At 36.8% G+C, this 21681-nt stretch overlaps 1 long non-coding RNA gene across 1 annotated transcript; it reads right to left on the bottom strand.

The window, feature by feature from the left end:
• Positions 1-703: 703 nt before the first annotated feature.
• On the bottom strand, positions 704-9439 carry LOC120255444. The gene is made up of 3 exons (XR_005535012.1): positions 9312-9439; positions 8469-8548; positions 704-815 (listed from the first exon to the last, which is right to left on the bottom strand). It is a non-coding gene; the product is annotated as an uncharacterized LOC120255444 (long non-coding RNA).
• Positions 9440-21681: the final 12242 nt, after the last annotated feature.

Here is a 21681-nt window from a genome sequence, read left to right as displayed (position 1 = left end):
AGATGACGGTCCTGTAATGCTCCTCCGATTATTTGAATTTTTTTTCTCATTTCATCTTAAATTCAGGTTTATCCCAAGAGGCTTTCCAATGTCTACAAACATCATCAGACATGTATTCTGGTTTCTTCTCAAAATTTCTTATACCTCGCAAAAAATCTTTGTATTGTTGTGAAGCTTTCACAACCCATGCCACCTTCACTTGCGCCTCCACTGAAGAATCCCACACACAATGCTTCTGCAAAACAATAAACTTGTTGATATTCAATAATGAAAATGGAATGAATAAATAACTTGAATTCAAAATAAAAAATACGCTAAACTCCTCAAAATAAAAATCTTTTGTAGCTTGTGAAATTGTTTTCCATATGTAGCCATTAGTTTCCACCTTTTGCTTAAATACCTTTGTTATCACACGTGAACATTTTCTAAAGGGCTCTAACCTGTTATAATTATAAACATGTAAATGCGTTCATATATTATAACATATAGCCATATTTTTTTAAAAAAATACTTACAATCCATTCACAACCATGATGCGAAGTCTACCTCCATTAGCTGTTGCATCAACTGGATCATTACTAGCTTGGGATATAGTAGAAGTTGAAATTGTATGATTTGTGTCATTGTTTGCAATATCACAAGATGCATTTGCGGGATTAAGGGCCTCGGTTGCTGTATCATTAAGCTGAATGGCAATTAGATGATTTGTTAAGTTTTCTTCATTTGTAGGATTAGTGTGCATCCCCTCCCACGAGATCTTTCTCCTCAATATGGCCTTATCCTTCCTTTACCTTTAGGCATGTCTACAAAAATGACTAAATTGACATATATAAATTATAAATCTAACAATAATAAATAAATTCAAATAAAACATTGCAAATGCATAATAGCATCATATAGAAAAACTTTGAAAATGCTACCTAAAGTTAAAAGCAAATTATAGTCGGTACATTAAAATAAAACATAACATAGAGGATACTACATAAGGTTTAAAGCAAATTATACTCAGTAGATAAAATAAAACATGACTTGGAAAATGCTACGTGAGTTTAAGAGCAAAGTATATTCAGTACATTAGAACTAAAATAATACTATTCACTATCAATAGATATGTTTTCATCTTCATCATCTTCATCATCTTCCATTTTTGTTTCTTGCAAATCAGGTTCAACTGCATCTTCTTAGTCAACATCATCATGTCTATCATCTACATCAACAAAAGCACCATTTGAATCATTTAAAGGTATTATTGTATCGTCAATCGTATCAATCGAATGTGCTTCTACTTCATCATCTTGGAATGGCAAATCAGTTATAGGGATATCAATAACTGATCTAGATTTAATTCTACACGCAACCCACCAGTCAGCCTTGTCACGCTTCATACTTGGATAAGGTGCATAATATACTTGAAATGCTTGTTCCGCCAAAATGAAAGATTCATATTTGTTAAACCTTCTTTTATGGTTGATATCAACAAGATTGTAGTCCTTATGAACTTTCTTACTAACATTTGGAGTTGGATCAAACCAATCACACTTGAAGAGGACAACTTTTTTAATTGGAAGTGTGGGATATTCTAATTCAATGATTTCCTTTAAAATACCATAATAATCACTTGATAACTCACTGTAATTAGAACCTTTGATGCACACTCCACTATTGATGGTTGATTTTCCCACACTATAATCACTTGTATGGAATTTAAACCCATTGATAAAATACATGGGATAATTGAACACGACAATGAGGGTGAGCGGCGAAGGGATATATGGATTTGGGGTTTTCTTTTGTATTCTGTTTTTTATTTTATTTTATTTTTTTTTAATTTTTGTATTTCATAAATGGGAAGATGAGACCAATAGCTTGATGGAGTTAGGGGAGTTGGGGGTCATACTCAATATTTATCCTTCTTTTAGAAAATAAAGGATAATTATGAAATCAATATTATAGTATATTCTTTTAGATTAAAAGGTTCCAAATCAGGAAACTTATAAACAAATATAGACAAAAGGAACAATATTACGGATCTTTTAATTTCCTTCAAATAAAGTCAAGTAAATATATATATATATATATATATATATATATATATATATATATATATATATATATATATATATATATATATATAATAAAATTAAATTTAGTTTGCTTTCTCAATACTTATTGTGATTTTTATATTTAAAAAAATAAATATTTTGATTCTATTTTGTTAAATATTTACAATTTAGGGAGATAAACTATTATAATTTTGATTTTTAATTTGAATCATGAAATTTATATTATTATTTGATATCCAAAATAATTATAAATATTATAATTACAATAATTTTATTTATTTATTTTTAACTCATCTCAATTAAAAATATTTTCAAAATAATTAAAATCAAATATTTATAGGCCAAAAAGAAAAACACATTCATTTTTTTTTAATAATGCTAATTGTGAATATTAATGGTTTAAAAAACCTATTTTAATACATAATTGTTTATCTTAAATTATATAATCACATAAAAATTATATGTAATAAATTGATTTATATAAAATAACAAGTTGATTGATTTCATTGGCATCTATTTAGGACTTAACTCTACAAATTTTTTTTTATTTAACTATCTTGGTTTTTGTTTTAAATTTTTTCATATATGTATTATTTATATTTAATATAGTTTGTCTAGTGAGATTTTGAATAGAAGTGCATAATAATCTTATTTATATGTAAATTAAATAATTCTCATAAGTTTATAAATTGATTGATTAATTTATATATCCAATTGATTTTTTTATTATCATCTTATTTTTCATGATATTCATATAATTTATAGAATAAATTATTATGATATTATTTCTTTATATTTATTTTATAATGTTTAATTTTTTTAATTTAATTATGATTGTTAATTTAAATCTAAATTCAATTTTGATAAATATTATCTTCTATCAAATATAAATATAAAAATTAAATAAAATTTGAAATAATATATTAAATTTACCCAGGGATTACCCACCACTATAATACACACAAACAACTTTGCTGGATAATCCGTGAGAATATTATATTTACCCACGGATTACCCATGAATAATTCTCCCACACAAATATTCCCTGGGTATATTGTGGGTAATTTCCAGGCGTGAACTACCCACGTTATTTGCCCACAAATTACCCAGGGATGTTCATTACTTGGGTAAATCGTACGTAAATCCGAATCTATTCCCTGGGTAAATTTGATATATTTTATTTGATGAATTCCTTTCTATTCCATGGGTTTTCACTGCGTATATACCCACAAAACGTGTCGCTAGGTAAATTGCCATGGGTAAAATGAAATTTTCTTATAGTGAGAGATAAGAATAGGCGAGCATATCTCAAGAAGTAGATAGTGTAGCATCTAGCTTCTCAGCAATTAATGTAATCCATGCCTGCGATTATTAGCAAGTAATTATAACAAGTTTTGGCCTAAATTCAAAAAAGCATAACAGTCTACTCTCAGAAAATAGGAATGGGAATAATAGTCATCAATTATCATTCATTTTCAAAACTCTAAAGACTGAAATAAAAGAAAATATTAAATCATTAGTGAGAAGAACAAAACACAAATATAAAGTATTTAAGGAAGCAGTAAGAAGTCATGATAACGAACAGGAATTATCCAGAGCATCAGATTGTCAAACATAACAATGTGCCAGACTAATAATCCTAGTTGGAACATAAAGCCACAGGCAGCAAAAGAAATTATTCATGCAACCTGCATAGCTTGTGTAAAGTGTTAGATGTATGTATGTATGTATGTATGTATGTATGTATGGATATACATGTGTTCGACATATGTATGTACAGAGATAGTTGGGTATATTTGTATCATTGCCTTCTTTATGTAGACCTAAGGTTATACATGTTTTTTGATGCTATGAATGAAGATTTGATCCAATTACTCTCTTTCTCTATCATGGTATCAGATTAGACTAGGTTTCTTCCCTGGCCACCTCTTCCCGGCACCATGATAGAGAAAGAGAGGACAGAGACTACCTTGAGCGGAGGGAGGGACTTGAGCCGACAGCGCATGTCTAGTGGAGTTTGGTAAATGGGACTACTGGAACTATCGGAACATCGCCAATAACTGCTAATTGACAGTAGATAGCAGAGCAGGAGATGGTGGAGTAGGAGAGGCATGCACAAAATGTACCTGAGGGGGAGTCGGGCAGTAGAAGAAGAGGTAGAGCAGGTGAAGAAGCACCATAGGTAGTAATACGCGGAAGTCCATACTGTTTCTTTCGACAATCATGCTTGAGATGACCAAGTAGGCCACAGTAGTGACCAGTCACAGTCTGTTTCAATCGTGGAGAAGGCCGAGATGAGACAAAAGATGAAGCTCGAGGTAGAGTAAAGGAGGATGCCAGAGGGATAGAAGAAGGGCAAGAGACACCAAGAGCACTACCCCCCTGTGAAGGAAGCTCGGAGTTGGGTTTCCTCAGCAAGAACAATAGCAAATGCCTCATCTAAAGAGTATGCTGATGGAGCATGAAGTAACTAAGCCCGAGTTGGCTCGAACTCAGGGCGGAGATGCATAATGAACTCATACATACGTCATGTCTCATCATGGCTACGACAACGAGAGTAAGACCCAAAATAGGTAAAAATCTGCGCAGCATGAACATCACAATATGGTGGGGTGAGAGTATCAATCTGACGCCTCTCCTACTACCGATCCAGCTCTTGAGGTATCTTCTCACATTTACTCCTTACGTGATCGCCCCACTTTACATCTCCCTGTTCGTTACGCCTCTGCTAGCACCAGTGTCTTAGATGTCATTGAGCCAGGTACCTACAGAGAAGCAGTTCTATCCCCTGAGTGGTGAACTACTATGGCTGAGGAGTTTGATGCTTTGTCTCAGACTCACACGTGGGATATAGTCCCTCTTCCTGCCCATGCTATTCCCATCACCTATCGCTGGATCTACCGGGTGAAGACTCATTCTGATGGGTCTCTCAAGTGCTATAAAGCGCGTCTTGCTACTCGTAGTTTTCAACAAGAGTATGGCCATAACTATGAGGAGACTTTTGCCCTAGTGACCCGCATGCACACTGTGCGTACATTAATTGCTATCGCAGCTGTTGGTAGGTCGGTTCTTCATCAGCTTGATGTGAAGAATGCCTTTCTTCATGGGGACCTAAAGGAGGAGATTTACATGACTCTTCTCCTTGGCCTTCAGGTGCCTCCGGGGTCTATATATCATCTTCACTGCACTCTCTAAGGTCTCAAGCAGGCTCCACGTGCTTGGTTTGAGAGGTTCAGCACAATCGTTGAGGCTGCTGATTTTACTTCGAGCATACATGATCCAACAGTCTTCATGCATTCTTCACCTCATGGTCGGACCATTCTCCTTCTGTATGTGGATAATATGATCCTTACTGGTGATGATTCTGCTCACATTATCTTTGTGAAGTAGAAAATGTATGAGACCTTCTCTATGACTGATCTAGGTCTGCTCCGTTACTTTCTGGGTATTGAGATCACATCTCATCCTGATGGCTATCAACTATCTCAGTAGCGTTACACTCTAGATCTCCTTGCTCGCTCTGGTTTAACAGATACTCGTACTGCCGCTACACCGATGGAGTTACATTTGCAGCTTCTTACTCATAATGGGATTCCCTTATCGGACCCTCCCGCTAACAGTATCAAGTTGGCAGCTTGGTATATCTGGCCGTCACACGTCCTAACATTTCTCATGCTGTGCACATTCTCAGTCAGTTCATTGCGGCCCCCACATCTGTTCATTATGGGCATCTTCTCTGAGTACTTCGATATCTTTTTGGCACTGTCTCGCGTGGTCTATTCTATTCACACCAGTACACACTTCAGCTGCAGTCCTATTCTGATGCTACTTGGGCTAGATCTCTTGATGATCAAGTCTCTGTCACTGGCTATTATATCTTTCTTGGGTCTTCACTTGTTGTTTGGAAGACCTAAAAACAGCCTACTGTTGCCAAATCTAGTACTGAAGCTGAGGTACATGCTTTAGCTTCTACTGTACAGGAGGTGCTTTGGATTCATTCAATTCTGCAGGATTTTGGTATACCGATCACTTCTCCTATTCTTATTCACTATGACAGTATTGGAGCTCTTCAGATTACTGCTGATCCGGTCAAGCATGAGCTGACCAAACACATTGGTGTGGATGCACACTTCATCCGTTATCATGTACACACTCATGCAGTGTCACTTCATTATCTTCCTACAGAGGTCCAGGTGGCTGATTTTTTCACCAAGGCACAAACGCGTGATCTGTATCTATTCATGTTATCCAAACTCAAGATGCATGATCCACCTTTAGTTTGAGAGGGGATTTTAGTTGTATGTATGTATGTATGTATGTATGGCTATACATGTGTTCGATGTATGTATGTACAGAAGTAGTTGGGTATATTTGTATCATTGGCTTCTATATGTAGACCTAAGGTCATACATGTTTCTGATGCTATGAATGAGGATTTGATCCAATTACTCTCTTTCTCTATCACAAAGCACATAACAGCCATATTCCTCAACACAAAGCCTGGCTGAATGGCAAAGGTAGCAAATATCAAGAACCCCTCAATGTAATGTGCAACATTGATAATTCATCTATTCCGCAAGTCAAATAAGACACTTGACTTAAACCAATGTAAACCAGGCAATTGCATGTTTAAAATGGTATCATGTCCCAGAATTTTCTAACATCAGCTTTCAGCCATAACAAATAATATGAGCCTTTCAGGCAACAACTTCTCAGCAAAAGAGCAACCACTAGTTGATGTAGTAAATATAAACACTGAGTTGCTTCTAATGCTTGCTTGCAATTTATTTCGGGAGGGTCCGTTAAAAATAGCAAATAGCATATATATTGATGTCTACATGTGGATACCATATTTTCTGCATGAAATTTTGAAGACATGGTGTTCCCCACATTGATGACCTCATTTCAGTAGCATGAGAAAGCAAGCTTGAGTTTCCCTTATTGCTCAATGATCACTAGCACCGGCTAAATATTAGATACTTTCCCAAGGAGATTCATATAAAAATCTCCTTTACCTTTCTAATCCTATCCTCTGTTCTCCTTTTTGAACTCACTATGACTCAAACTTGTGCACTGTGTGTATCTAGAGCATTTCCAGCATTTTTTTAACAAGCAGGGTTAATATGAGATATTGAGGGAGTGCCTTCTCCACTACACACCATCCTTGAAGTATCATGATTCTCCATATGTATCCTTAGCAGGATCTTTAGCCTTTTCAACATAGCAGTAGATATTTGCCATGACCTAAGATGGTTTACGTACATATAGACAGACAAAGAGATAGATTTGTACAACTTCTAGTTAAATTGTTTGTATGCCTTTTCAAGCATACTTCAAGAGCTAAGTCTAGCCTGTATAATTTTCAAGTGCTCATGACTATTTTTTACTTCCAATTTTAGACAACTCAAATTGGGTGTTGGACCAATCATTCATGACTAAGTTACTGCATGGCTTATGTTTACTATGATAGATCACTGAAGTTATGACAAACAGGAAGTAAGCAAGAACTTTTCTCTCTCCCATGCTAATGTCTAGAATTGAGACAAGATTTGCTCCTATAACTGAAGTTGTTTGACTCAATATGTATATGCGCTACCACTTATCCCTACTGATCTCCTATATTCTGATCCCTAAGGGTATTCAGACCATTGATCGTTAGATTCTTAACAAATAAATGAGGTCACTTGGTTTGGCAATTGATTTTGCTCAACTGCCCCATGCATAATACTCATTTCATTTGTTAGATCTAAATGTGGATGCTTGCACTTCTACATAGTACATGCTTACCAGAAAGCTCACCAAAAAGATGTCCAGAAAATCCTCTCCTCTCTATATTATGATTATCTAATCTCTAATATCATCTTATAAATAATATTTACATGAAATTTTCACTCTGTCAAGGTTACCTCTACAGCACTCAAAGTATTTATTTGAGTAGCAAAATGCATAGAATGCCACGTATCTACCCTAGAATGCTCCACTCTTAAATCACTTTTTGTAGCAATCTTTTATCAAAATGTTATAGTATCTATTTTGACATGGTAGTTGGGACCTTATATTCTATTTCCCTCAAGCAAATCCCTTGAAGTTTGTGCTTTTCTCCATATAATGCTTGACCAACTATTATCATACCACATCTGGTCTTATGTCTATGTTATGCTTTTAGACCTTAATTGTCTTATCAATGAAAAGATGTTGGTTTTTGCAACCATGGGAGCAATCAATTATAGGCCTGAAATTTAGTTTCAGAAGATATATACCAAAGCATGATATAGCATCTCACATTGAAGAAGACAATGGAGGCCATAAATGAATCAGCAACAACAATGTGGAAATAATGAACTATAAAATGAGTAAAATATCATTACAGAAGAAAAATGAGTCATATCCCAATTTCTCAAGTACCTGATCAGTATTGTTGAATCCCCTTATAGTATTGCCACCAATTATTGCAACTCCCTTGTCCCCAATTGGCTGCAAGATAACTGACTAAATGGAAAATTGCATGTGAGCCAACATTGAAATTAAAGGATAAAACTATAAAAAAAACTTATTTGAGTTTGATGGTTTTTGTAAATTTATTTGAACAGCCATGGCATAATTTGAATGAACACAACATAAGATACAAAACTTAGGCCATTTCTTCAATAAGCCAATGGTCTAGGCTAGTGGTTCACAGTTAGTTGGTAGCAAACAAAGCGAGTAGCTAGTAAAGGAACTAAATTAAACTGATCGAGCTTAGGCACATTAGTGCCTTTATGAACTCCAGGCTAATGAATCTTTTGTTTACAATTATGTCTTCTCTTAATCACACTCTATCATAACCTCACAACAAATCTAGAGGACTATTACCAACTGAATGGCATAAACTAGGTAACTAGAGAATAATGCTCTAACCACTAACAAGAAGTGTTAGGGTTTCGAGTATTCCCCTCAAAGTTCCCTTGGTTAAGAATCTGATACAAGCATAAAAGAAAAGATAAAACAGTGAATTCCTAGATGCTCAAAGAGCAATTATCCATGAAAATATGCTATTTTCTATGTCTGTGTATTTGTAGGCAAAAAGGGAAGCTCAGATTTGCCAGGATAAAGAGAGATTTGCCATGTAGCTTTCTGTATAAAAATGGTATTTAACTAAATTAAAGTTATCTTAGTGAGGCAACGTGCACACAAGAATTTGTGCTTTCTTACCAAAAAATTGGAAAAACTTATATGCTTTTGAGAATCCATGACACTTCTGCAAAGTACCTTGAAGAAGTTTCTTCGCATCAACATCCATTGCTTCACCATGTTCTAATGGGGATTTAGCTGCAACATCAATTTGAAGAATGCAACTGCTATCATACACAACAACTAAAGATCTACAACAGGTCACTGCTGAAAGAGATTCCCATGCCCTGATGATCAGAATTAATTTGTCAAACAAAGTTATTTAGGTGAGCATGTATATTATAAAGAAAGTAATGCCATAAAAAATAACATTGAGAAAAATATCCATTCTCAGCACTGCATGATACAGAAAAGAATGCTGTGTTTAAATCATGTGCCTTTGTTACTGTAGTAATAGGTGATTAGGCAAGAATATGCTTCACAAATTCTTGGGTACAAGATGTGAAGCAATCTAATGGAATAGTTACCATGAAGTGTTGCAAGCAATAGAACAAGTCTCAAAGAGGAAAACCACGTAAGAAGATTAACCCATTTTTAGTTGGGGAATAAGTACTATCCCACCAAACAAACAACCTCGGATAACTAATATTCATATTTTTGATAAAAATTGCATTTATTAAATAAATAAATTTGTTAATCAATCTTAAAAAATTATTATTAATAATAATTATTTATTATTCTTATAAAAAAGTTAAATTAAAATTTAAAATATTTAGTTTGTATTAGTATTAATTATATCAAACTTGGATTGGCTTAAATAAAATTTTTCCACCCAACATAAAATTTAAAACAAATTCCCTTAAACCCACATCCTTTATCCCCCAACCCAACACCCATTTAATGAATTCATTAGCAAGCACTAATGAAAAGGATGAAATAAATATGAAGAGAAATGAAAAGTCAGAGTAATAAAGCCAAAAGATGAAAATAAATTTGCCTCGTGATATTATCATAGTTAACTTGCAAAACAAAGCAAGAGGATCAAACGATTCAAACTTTATGCTTGTGCATCACGAGTGTTTATTTTATCCATGCTTGCTTATTAAATAAAGTTAATTATCCTTGGTGATTCTTTATAATCTTTTTTTATTCATCAAATGCTTTGTTATACTAATTCATGAAAGATACTATTCAACAAGCAGCTTTCCATTTATTTCCAAATGAAATGAGAAATGACCATGTGTTCCCTTCCTGGCATCCACAATAGAACATTATTGCATTAACAAAAAATATTTATCTACTCATGAATACATCACAAGTGTGACTTCCCTTTCTAAGACACATCTAGATGGAATCAGAGACCATGATAAAAATTATACTAAATAAAGGATTAAAATTATAGTGCATATTAAAAGGACAAGTTGAAGTGTTCAAGTATATTGAAAAAAATATATTCATAAGGAATAAAAAGGCTATTTCATGTTCTTGGCAATTCATGAACAGGTTTCATTCATGGACATGCAATATATATATACAACCAGCAACTAACTTGATTCTAAGAGGTTGTGCCATAGAATTTCAAGAACTGCACATTGGGAAATTAGAGGGTTTAACCGCTGACATTCTACACCACGAAGAACAATTAACCTGATATCAAGTTCAGAAGTATAAAGTTCCAAATAATATTAGGCATGGTCGTTGCTCACCAAAGTTTATATAATAAATGGAAAAAAGTGAAAAAGGAAAAGATAAACTTAACTTGCAGCATGTGAGGCTCATATTGCCATCTCTGTGGACCCCGCCAACTTAGTGGACCTACCTCTTTTATTTGTCTCCTTAAAACCAAGTTAAGTGCTAAACCATGTTTGCTTTACCCTTAATCCCTTCTTCTTCTTCTTGTCACCATGCTGGGAGTTTTTCTAGAGAGAGGAATTCCCGGAGGGATTCCCGGACGCCATCTTGTCATGGTCTTCTTCTTGGCCGATCGTATACACCCCATGACCATCTCCCTCCTCCACTCCTCCATCTCTCTTCTTTCTCTCCATTCTCCCACTTGTTTTACTCCTTGGAAGTTGAAGAAAAAAGGTCATCCATCACCGGTGGTCTTGGCATCCGGAGGTGAGGAGAAGAAGGACAAGTAGCCGCCGGCGTTCTCCAAAGGCAAGGTAGGCTCTCTCATTCTCGTGTTGATGGTGGAGTTGTTTACTAGAGTCTTGAGAGAAGCTTGTGCTTGTGAAAATCTTAAGCTTGGTGGTAGATTATTTTCTATTAAATATGCATGTTTGAAGCTCTTAGTGAGTGATCTATGCTCTCATGTGTCTATGGTTGCCTTTGATGATGATGTTTGCATGAAGAGCTTCACCATTTTGATTTATGTTTGGCTTATCCTTGCATGGAGATATAGATTTATTTTTGCATACATGAAACCACCTCCATATGTAAATATACATATGTTTGAAACCACTCATACATGTGCAAGAAACCATGTTCTCATTTGCATAAAAACTTATTGTTAGTTCCTCCGGTGTGGTTTGTGGGTATTAAGTAACACTTAATCACTCATAGAAGTCTCACACAAACCAATAAAGAAAAAGCACACAAACAAACACGAGGAGACACACGACGTTGAGTAACCCTGGGTTCAAGCGTCCCACTCGCCTACGTCCCGGGGGCCAAGCCCGGAGATAAACAATCCACTAAAAGAGGTAAAAAAATAGATGAGTACAAACACTTGTCACTCACACTCTCAACAATGAAGATCACTACCTCTCCAGATTGTTTGGTGCTCACACACTCTCCTTAAAAGAGTCACTCAAGAGTCACACCTTACAATCTACGAGCAAGGTAGCTTTATATAGACGCCTCAACGTCCCAAATATAAGCACATACCTCTTTTAGAATCTCCGTGCTACTAATTTAAAAACCTCGCTGAAATTAGCATTGCTGAACTCCCCGTTGTAACATAAGTTGCAACATGGCCCCCGATCAGCGACTTGACCGAGTTCCCAGTTACGCTATGGGACGACCTCAAGACCCATCAACCTCCCGGTCATGCTTAGTCCGAGTCGATGCAGCCCAAAATCTCCCGATCCCGACTGCCGCAACTAGCCTACCTCCTCGACTCCTCATCACGCAGTCCCCTCGCAGGGGCGCACGCTCCTGTGCGTCTTCCATGAAACTTGCCAAACTTAGTCTTCAATCCACCTAAATTTGGTCTTCGAAAGATTCTCCAAACTTGATCTTCAATTCACCCAAGTTTGGTCCTCAAATCTTGCTGATTAATAGACTTTCAATGATTCTCATCAAGGATTCTTCAAATCATATCTTCATTCACACCATGAATAGATCTTTCTTTAATTAAGCTCCACCATATTTAGTCTTCAATCAAATCACTTAAATATGGTCTTGATATGATCTTGTCTTCAAATGTAATGCATTGCCAAAAATAACTCCACCAAGATCTTTAAGATAGCTTCACCATGATCTTCAAGATATTTGGCTCCATGTTAGAGACTTACTAAAAATAGCTCCATCAAGATCTTCAAGATGTTTGCCTTGCACTCCAAGTCTCCTTGCCATGTCACCATGCTTGCCACATCATCAATTATGCTTTGTCACCTTGGTTGCCATGTCATTTGGTCTAGGTGTCAAATCATGCCAATAAATAGTGCGGTTGCACTAACACTTATGTTTACACCCTTCAATGTTAGCTTGCATGATCCATGCCTTGGTGTATGAGTTTTTCATGCATACACCTACCCTTATATACATATATATATATATATTATATTTATTTACTTTGTGTGCTTCACAATTGTGTTTAAGTGACATGCATCTTGGTTGTGTTAATATTTGATATATATGTATTGGCATGTCAAACCACTATGTTGGTAGAGCATGAGTTGTGTTCTTTTGTTTATAGCAATTGATGTTTTGTTGCTTCCTTTGAATCCTTGAGTTCTAAGTTGTGTTTAGAAAGACCATGCTTTGTAGTAGAGTGTTGGTATTTTAGACTAGCTTATCTTTAATCTTTGTGCTTGAACTCTTCCAAGTATTCATGTATATTTGGTTGGTTTTCCCTTGGATTTTAGGACCACCTTGAGCATCATCTTGGATTTCTTTTGAATTAGGGGATCACCAAGTAAGTAATCCCTTGAACTCTTGTGTTTAAAATTTTGTGTTTTTGTTTATTGTTCATGTAAAATTTCTGAAAATTTATTTGCAATTATTCTTTGAAAATTATTGTGGGAATGCCATCTTATTTATGACTTATGTTATAGATGAAGAGAAGTTTCTATACTTAGTTGGAACCATAGTGTTATTACTTGCCAAAACTTATATAGGTTATTTCCCTTGTTACTTCCAATTATTTGACAAAGTAATTATCTTTTTTTTTGTAATCATGTTTATTCCCAATAACAAAAACTTAAGATTTATTAAGTGCTTTTGAATCCTTGGTCAACCTGACACCAACTTGGATTACCTATCTATTATTTGGTTATACCTTTATTCCTTAAATATCCACTTGCCTTTATGTCCTTGCCTATCTCCTTCCTAAAATTTTTACCATCCTTGTTTTGACAATGTCTCCTTTGAATTTATTTTTCTAGCTATTTTGGAATTAGGTGAGCCATTGTTTTTTCTTCAATTGATGAGATACATTAGACCTTATATTTTTACAAATTTTAGTATTTGATTGTATTAATAATTATGCATTTCATCCTTGAGATTGGTTGAATAATTCTTTATTGGTTATTTATACTTGTGGTATTTTATTTTATTGGTAAATCATTTATTTTCTTGAATTTGGGGAAAATATTTGTGAAATGTTGTTATTATTTCTTCAAAGTGGAACCAGGCTTAGGCTTGGAAAAGTGAGTATATTATTTTACATTATTTATTTATCTATTTATTTATTTATTTATTTATTTTATTAGTTGAATTTTTGAAAAATACTTGTGAATATTCTGTATTCTTGGCTTGGAAATGTGTCTGAATATTTTGGTCTCCAAATGAGCGATATGCAACCCTGTCAGTGGGGGTTAAACCCTGACCTTGTCGACAAGTAATTTTGGGAAAATGAGACTGCAGTTTCATGTATGCAAAAAATAAATCTATATCTCCATGCAAGGATAAGCCAAACATAAATCAAAATGGTGAAGCTCTTCATGCAAACATCATCATCAAAGGCAACCATAGACACATGAGAGCATAGATCACTCACTAAGAGCTTCAAACATGCATATTTAATAGAAAATAATCTACCACCAAGCTTAAGGATTTCACAAGCACAAGTTTCTCTCAAGACTCTAGTAAACAACTCCACCATCAACACGAGAATGAGAGAGCCTACCTTGCCTTTGGAGAACGTCGGCGGCTACTTGTCCTTCTTCTCCTCACCTCCGGATGCCAAGACCACCGGTGGAGACCTGAACTCCGGTGATGGATGGCCTTTTTTCTTCAACTTCCAAGGAGTAAAACAAGTGGGAGAATGGAGAGAAAGAAGAGAGATGGAGGAGTGGACGAGGGAGATGGTCATGGGGTGTATACGATCGGCCAAGAAGGAGACCATGACAAGATGGCGTCCAGGAATCCCTCCGGGAATTCCTCTCTCTAGAAAAGCTCCCAGCATGGTGACAAGAAGAAGAAAAAGGGATTAAGGGGTAAATCAAACATGGTTTAGCACTTAACTTGGTTTTAAGGAGACAAATAAAGAGGTAGGTCCACCAGGTTGGCGGGGTCCACAATCCTCCCCTCCTTAAAAAGAGTTTAGTCCTCTAAACTCGCACTTGGCCCGAGAAACAGAAAAGGATACTTCTCCCTCATTTCAGCCTCCAATTCCCAAGTTGCTTCACGCACAGAATGATTTCTCCATTGGACTTTGACATAAGGAATGACCCGCTTTCTCAGTTCTTGCTTCTTAAAATCTATAATCTTTATCGGTTGCTCTTCGAAAGATAAATCACTGTTTAACTCAAAACCTGAGAACTGAATCATGTGATCAGGATTGGAAACATATTTCCTCAGCATGGAGACATGGAACACATTATACACTCGAGAGAGAGCAGGTGGAAGGGAAAGCCGATAAGCCACCTCACCAATACGTTCCAAGATTTCGAAATGGCCAATGAAATGAGGACTAAGTTTACCTTTCACACCAAAGCGAACAATTCCTTTAGTAGGAGCAACTTTCAAGAACACGTGATCTCCCACTTGGAATTCCAAGCTTCTTCTTCTGTTGTCTACATAACTCATCTGTCGGCTCTGAGCTGCTTGTAATCGATCTCTAATTTTCCGAACTTTCTCAACTGTTATCTGCACAATCTCTGGCCCCAAAAGTTTTCTTTCTCCTACATCATCCCAACAGATAGGTGACCTGCACCGCCTCCCGTACAAAGCCTCATAGGGAGCCATCTGGATACTTGCCTGGTAACTGTTGTTATAGGAAAATTCTATCAAGGGTAGATGTCGATCCCAAGCACCTCCAAAATCTAGTATACATGCTCTCAACATGTCTTCCAAAATTTGGATAGTTCGTTCTGATTGCCCATCAGGTTGAGGATGAAAGGCCGTACTGAAAGTGAGTTTCGTTCCCAAAGCTTTATGTAGGCTCCTCCAAAAATGAGCTATGAACCGAGAGTCCCGATCAGAGATGATGGTTACTGGAACACCATGAAGCTTTACAATCTGGTCAATATACAACTCAGTAAGTTTTTCCAAAGACAAATCGGTCTTAATAGCTAAGAAGTGAGCAGATTAAGTTAACCTATCAACTACTACCCACACACTGTCAAAACCTTTATTGGTCTTAGGAAAACCAGACACAAAATCCATAGCTATATTCTCACACTTCCTTCTCCTGGAGATGGTTTTACTATTTTTAGTGATGCTTGTAAGGCGGGGTTGGGTTGTGTCTTAATGCAAAATGGCCGAGTAGTTGCCTACACCTCTAGGCAACTGAAACCTTTTGAGGAGAACTACCCCACTCATGACTTAGAGCTTGCTGCAGTAATTTTTGCTCTGGTGCGCTGACAATCTCTAATCATAATAGCTGACACATGAGTTAAGACATGCAAAAGTCTTAGCAGCTACATTGACTTAACTATAAAAGGAAGTTGTACTCTATAACTTCATGTTGAGTCTAGCCCATTTGGTGGGTTGGATGATGGGCTCCAAGGCTCAAGGTAAAAAAAAAAAAACTATATCAACTTATAAAGAGCAAAGCATACAGCATCTTCTAAACAACAGCCCTGTTCCTCTACCTTCGTGCTACACTCCTCTCCCTCCCTCCCATTTCCGCACCCCTTGCCATGCCAAGCGGGGGACAAATTCCCCCTCCTCCTCCTCTTGGGTCAAACACCTGGGCTCAAATTGCTTCATCTTCTCTTCATAAATCAAACACTTCCCCTTTCCACAATCTACAAATATTAGCTAAATTAAAAGAAACCTCCCCAAACTTTGTCAAGATTGATGGAGATACCATTACTCGAGCTTGGCTAAGGTCCCAAAACTCTTTGTTTGGGAAATTTTTCGGTAAACCTCCCCCATTCGACCAAATGAAGGCGAGTCTGATGGTTAAATGGGAAGAATTCAGGGAAATCCTCATATTCGACCTCCCCAACCAATTTCTTCTCATTTGTTGTGCTTCCTAGGACACTGTGCAAAAACTACTACTTGATGGTCTGTGGTCCATCAATGGAATCATTCTCTAACTCTCCCCCTGGTAACCCTTCTTCGAACCATCCTTCGCCAAGCTCACCACCACTGCCGTCTGGGTTCAGCTGTACAATCTTCTAGTGGAGTTTTGGTTTGATGATACCCTTGAAACCATCACAACCCACATGGGACAACTCCTAAAAGTTGATGAACTTACAACCTCTCTCACTCTTTCTAAGTTTGCTCATGTTTGCCTTGAAATTGATCTCTCTAAACCCCTCAGCCGGGTGTTTTGAGTTGGTGATGATCATCAGAAGGTTTTTGTTGTTGTGATGTATGAGAGATTACCCACTTTTTGTTACAACTACGGCATAATCGGTCATGGGACCAACTCTTGTAACCAGACCATGAGAACCAGGCAAGGTCGATCCTCTCCACCCCTTTGAGTTCCTCAGAGGAAGGCGATCAGTTCAAATCTTGCTTCAGACATTGGTGGTCAGGTGAAGGAGTCACCCCCTATAGGTCATGTTTCATCTCTGCCGGAACCCACCTTGGAATTTGCTGACCCTTTACCAGAGACAAACTTCGGCCCGTGGATGTTGGTCTCTTGCTGGCACGGCCGAGCTCGAGGACGCGGAGCTAGCTCATGTGCTAGTCACGTGAACCCTGACGTGGTAGCCGATCTAAGAGATGGATCCAATAGATCTCATTCTATTCCAGTTCACAGCTCAAGTGGAATATTTCGTGAAAGCGGTAGAGGTGGCTTTCGAGATTCTTGCAACTTTCGCCCTTCCACTACCTTTCACGATGTGACACCATAGACCTCTGTACCAGATCTGGCCCCACCAATCGCTGTCCCTAACACCAATATTCAAAGTCAAAATGATCCCTATTCCAAGGCACCGCCCATTGAATTTAATAATGGTTCTTCCTTTCCAAAGTCTGTTGGAACTCTCAATCAGCAGCCTTCTATCCATAGAGCGAGTTCCAAAAACTTTAATCCTGACCACACCGCCTCGAGCTCCCCACCTCCTATCATTCGCTCATCGATATTCCATCCCCCCTTTCGGATCCCCCAATTGTAATTGTCCCCATTCTATGGCTATTGACAGAGACTCAGCAACTCTAGATGGAGACCCGAAAGAGGATGGAAGTGATGGTGGGGATAGCTTCTCAGAGGACGATGGCTCTGCTATGTCTGACGATAAAGAACCTAATGACCTTATGACTTTAGATCAATACCAAGAAGAAGTCCATCATGAAGCTTTAATCAAAAAAGGATCTCACACAGGGACCCCGTCCCAAAAGAAAGGAAGACTGGAGATTAGCGAACCTAGTTCCTAATTGCCTCTTTGTTCCTCACTATTCTCAGTCTTCTTGATTTTATTGCTAGTTTACTTTTCTAATTATTTTTGTTTGATGATGAGATCTATTAATATTTTAAGTTGGAATTACAGGGGTATCTCTTCTAGGGAAACCTATATTCGCCTTAGACAACTTCTCAGGAAACACAACCCTACCATCTTTTGTCTTGTTGAAACCAGAGCAGACTCTGCTCGTTTAGATCGGTTTCGTTCCAAACTTTCTCAGGTTTGGGATTGGGCTGCTATTTTGGATGAGGGTATGTCAGGTGGTATTATTGTTCTCTGGAAAAGGAATATTGGGCAAGTCATTCAAATGGTAGTTTCCTGGCCTTGCATCTTATCATCTCTCCTGATCCTAACTCTAATCATATTATTTCTATCATCTATAATTCTAATCGACTTTGCAATCAGATTTTTTTTATGGCAGGAACTTAATAGAATTGCAGCTTTGAACCTTCCCTGGCTCATCCTATGTGACTTCAATTGTATTTTATCTCAAGAGGAAAATAGTGGAGGACTTAATTCCATTGATGCCGAGATTCAAAATACTGAAACAACCATTAGTTCACTGGAATACATCGATTCTCATGTCTCTGACGTTTTTGCTGAGCTCTCGGATCTTTATAGTAAGCTTTCTAATCTCCAAAGATAAAATGGCTCTCGATGGGCGCAGCGCACACATCTTAATTGGATTCTTAATGGGGATCAAAATACTGCATTTTTTCATAATATGGTTCGCATTAGAAATCATGCCAATGCTATTAATCACATTACCAATGCTGATGGTACTACTTATTCTAATCGTATTAATATTGAAAAAGCTTTTATCCTTTTTTATACTAATCTTTGGATTGAGCCCTCCGACAGAATCTGTTCGACATTGTTCTCGATCTCCCTAATGATCTCCCCCAACTTACTGATGCTGAGGGTCATCATCTTACTCGGGACATATCTCATGAGGAAGTCTACTTTGTTGTATCTAATCTCCCCTCTGGTAAGTGCCCCGGGACCTGACGGGTTTAGTGCAGAATTCTTCAAATTTTTTTGGAATGATATTGGTGATCAGGTAACTTCTGTTGTTCAATATTTTTTCAATAATGCTATTATACCTGCTTCTTGGAGTAAGACATTTGTTTCTCTTATTCCTAAGAAAGAGAATCCTTGTCTAGTTTCCGATTTTAGCCCTATCTCTTTTTGTAATGTTTGTTTTAAAATTATTTCTAAAATTCTCACCAATAGACTCTGTTCCGTTTTCCCAAAACTTATTGGTCGAGAGCAATCAAGGTTTGTGGTGGATCGTTGTCCCTTCGATAACATTATAGCCTTGCAAGAAGTGGTGCATTCTATTGAGCGTGACATCAATGACCCTCTAGGATGATAATTAAAATAAATATAGAGAAGGCTTATGATATCCTTAGTTGGTGTGCAATTCTTGCCACCCTAGCTAAAATGAATTTTCCCAGTCATTCGATTTCCTGGATTAAAACTTGCTTGAATTCTACTTCTTTTTCCTTTTTGATTAATGTTTGTCCTACTAGATGGATCACTTCATCCAGAGGTGTTAGACAAGGTGACCCTATTTCTTCATATTTGTTCATTCTTGTTTCCCAAATCCTTACTACTAAACTTAATTCAACCCTTCACTCTGGTCAAATTCTGGGTTTCTTGAGCAGCATCAATTCTAATTTCAATCATCTTATGTTTGCTGACGTTCTGGTCCTCATCACTTGGGCCTCTAGATGTGCAGCTCGTAACATCAATCACTGCTTGGATTCTTATGGTCGCTTAACTGGACAGCATCTCAATGTTAATAAATCGACTGTCTATTTTCCTTCCTGGTTTAATAAAAGAGTTCAAGCCAGTATCTGCACCATTTTGAAAATCAATTCTGCTTCTTTTCCCTTTAAGTATCTTGGCATTCTAATCTCTCCAAAGAAACTTGCTACTTTCTGTGTTTAACCACATGATTGATAAGATTCATCGCACCTATGCTCACTGGAAACACTCTAAACTATCCATGGCTGAGAAAACCTTATTGATCAATTCTTCTCTCCTTTCTATCCCGAACTATTATTTATCAGTTTATCCTATTCTGACATTGTTCTTAATGATATCAATTAAATTGTTAGGGATTTTCTTTGGCATAAGGGTGGCAATGGAAAGGGTATCCAAGCGGTTGGTTGGAATTATATCACTGGTATTAAACATGAGGAAGGGGGGCGGGAGTCTAGCGATCAAAGATTTATTAATTGCCAAGCAATCTCTTCTTGCTAAGCGTGTTTTCAGATATTTGAATCAAGAAAATGTTTTATGGGTTGATATTTTGATTCAAAAGTATGGGTATATGAATTTCTGTTGTAATTCTACCCCTGCTAAATGTTCTACTCTTTTTAGGGGGTTTTTGTGTTATTGCTAATACTTTGAAATCTCATTGTTGGCTTAAAAATTTTAAACCCCGGCACCATTTCTCTCTTTCACGACCCTTGGTGTTCTGATATTCCTTTCGCTTATAAACCCACTTTCATCAACACTGATTTAGATCTTGATGCTCTATCTGTCTCTGATTTTATTTCCAATAACTACTGGGATTTTCAAAAGCTTGAATGTTTGTTTGGCAGTAGTGTTGTTGATATCATTAACAGACTGGGAACTATTGATCCAGCTGGCATTAATCATTGAATCTGGCTTCCTAAGTCTCACAAGTTAAAAATCGCTCCAAATGTCTATCATTTTCTAAATAATAAAAATTCCACTTATAATCCTTGGCCGAGTTGGAGAAAACTTTGGAACATTAAAACTGCCCCACAAGTAAAACATTTCCTTTGGCTTATTTTTTGTGGTCATCTGTTAATCAGTGATGTTATTCATTCTTTCAATTTAGGCCCCAGGAATTTATGTGCTCTTTGTGGTTTGGAGCTGGAAATTGCTGAGCATTTGCTTTTCCTATGTAACAAAGCTCAATTAATTTGGCATCACATCGGAGCCATGTTGGGTGTTCAAATTAGCTTCCCAGGTGGTTTTATTGCTAGTAACTGGGTGGTCTGCGCTAATGTCCCAGCCTTCTTTAAGTCTGTTATTGCTGCAGTTGCTTGGCATATCTAAAAAACCCGATGTGATGCTATCTTTCGTGCTGCCAATTTAATCCGAGATTGATTTCATATCGGGCTTTTCATTTTACCAAGAACAATTATCATATCAACTCTCCTTTGATTGGCAAAAAGCTTTTATTGAATAACTTTTCAAGCAATGAAATTATTTCTTTTTGCTGCTGCTTATTGGAATGAAGACACGCAGGTATGTTCTGTCAGTTGTTTCATTGTAAAGTCTAATTACATGTTAACTTTTGCAGGCTGCTGTCCTCTGACGTCTTCATCAATGATTGAGGCTGAGATTGAAGCTCTTATATTTTCTATCAGAATCCGTTTGCAACATCAGTACAATGTATAACATGTCTTCACTTCTTGATCTAGCTTTAAAGACCTGATGAT

The sequence above is a fragment of the Dioscorea cayenensis genome, unplaced genomic scaffold (assembly GCF_009730915.1).
Source record: "Dioscorea cayenensis subsp. rotundata cultivar TDr96_F1 unplaced genomic scaffold, TDr96_F1_v2_PseudoChromosome.rev07_lg8_w22 25.fasta BLBR01000998.1, whole genome shotgun sequence".
Taxonomy (NCBI): domain Eukaryota; kingdom Viridiplantae; phylum Streptophyta; class Magnoliopsida; order Dioscoreales; family Dioscoreaceae; genus Dioscorea; species Dioscorea cayenensis.
Note: the sequence above shows the minus strand (reverse complement) of the source record. Positions and strands in the feature narration are given on the sequence as shown.